The following is a 1799-nucleotide window of genomic DNA, read 5'->3' as shown; positions in this document are numbered from 1 at the left end:
ACCTCTTTCTACACAATCCAGATTGAATGACCTTTCAGTATCTCACAGCAGATAATGTTCCTCAGCTACTTCAAATCTGTTAATGGTGACCAGTTGTACTTCAAAGAAAATGCAAACCCCATCAAGATACCAGCAAGATCTTCCATCTGTTAGCTCTTTAACTGTTTTCCTGCCATTGTACCACTCATTAAACAACTCCAAGCACAGAGACGCTCATTTTCACTTCCTCCAACAAGACTTTTTTCTTGTTTTGAGGAAGATAAGCCCTGAGCTAACATCTCTTGCCAATCCTCCTCCTTTTCCTGAGGAAGACTGGTCCTGAGGTAACATCCATGCCCATCTTCCTCTGCTTTATATGCGGGGTGCCTACCAGAGCATGGCTTGGCAAGTGGTGCCATGTCCACACCCGGGATCCGAACCTGCGAACCCCGGGCCACTGAAGTGAAATGTGCACACCCAAGTGCTGAGCTGCTAGGCCGGCCAGCCAGCCCCACAAGAACAAGCTTATTTTTTTAACGGTAACTCAGGCTTCAGAGAAAATTTTCTTCGAACACAGCAAAAGAATTATATTAATTTCAACTCTATATCAAAATCTTATTAAACAGCTGTCATCATTATTACTCATGCAGTACCAACAAAAAGCAAAGAAATATGCCATTTTTATTAATCTTATGTTAAAAGTATCTTCTCCTTCAGGTGATTTGAATGTTTTAGAGGTGGCTGCACCTTCTCTCCTTTGTGATTTTGTCTTTGCTCTACTGTTTTCTGGTTTGGTTTATTTTTTGGCCCAGAATCAATCTGACAAAGGGCATTTAATAAGTCCTGGTGTGCTGATCCTTTCCTGCCCCATGCCACCTATATGATCCCTGCTGTCATTCTATCTTCCTCTGACCTGTGCATAGATAGAGTAGGTTGTCTAGATTTCAGAGCTCACATCACATCTGCCTTGCATGCTACAACATCATCTGCAGCAATTAGTATTTGAGGAAAAAAAGTTATGAGTTCAGGTTCAAACCATATGTATGTGGCCTATCAAGAGTATCTGAGATAAGAACCTGCCTTGTAAGAATTTTTAGCTGGATGTTTCTTGGGCACAGGGATCAACACATAAGAAACAATAGAACATTTGGCCCAGAAAATATTTAACATCTACTGTAAAAATGCAAAGCCTCAGGAAATAGCTATCAAATACAAAAATCTTAACTGGAAGGTAGGAAACTTTGGAGGAGAAGCATGAGTCTTGTATCAGAAGACTTATGGGTGTGTTTTCATGTAATAGGCTGTGTAAATTTAATGAAGTGTCTCTCTGAACCTGTTTACTCAGCTATAACTTACCCCCAAACCTACCCCCAAAGAAGATTAAACGTATGTGAAAGAGTTTTCTAAACTCCGAAACACCTTGCTGTGATGATGAGGATGTAGATGATGAAGTGTTTGCTATGGGGCAAGCACTGGGCTAAACATTTTAAATATGTTATATCAATTAATTCTCACCAAACTATCTATTAACTAGATTCTACTACAATCTCCATTTTATAGAAGACATTCGGAGAAGTTACAAATTTTTCTCAATGTCACATACCCTGTTTAATTGGGGAACTGAAATTTGAAACCAAATCTATCTACCTCCATAGTTAATGCTCAACTCCCATGCTATATTTCCTATCAAAAGCTGTTGCTTTTTGGAAATACTTTTATTAAAATGTTGCTGACCCTGGCTTATTGAATCTGAGTACAGACTAAGTCAATAACTTATCCCATGTGTGACATTGGGTGGGTCATAATAGCTCTGTACCTCA

The sequence above is a fragment of the Equus quagga genome, unplaced genomic scaffold (genome assembly GCF_021613505.1).
Source record: "Equus quagga isolate Etosha38 unplaced genomic scaffold, UCLA_HA_Equagga_1.0 HiC_scaffold_308_RagTag, whole genome shotgun sequence".
Lineage (NCBI taxonomy): Eukaryota > Metazoa > Chordata > Mammalia > Perissodactyla > Equidae > Equus > Equus quagga.
The sequence above is the reverse complement of the archived record's forward strand: the minus strand, read 5'-3'. Positions refer to the sequence as shown.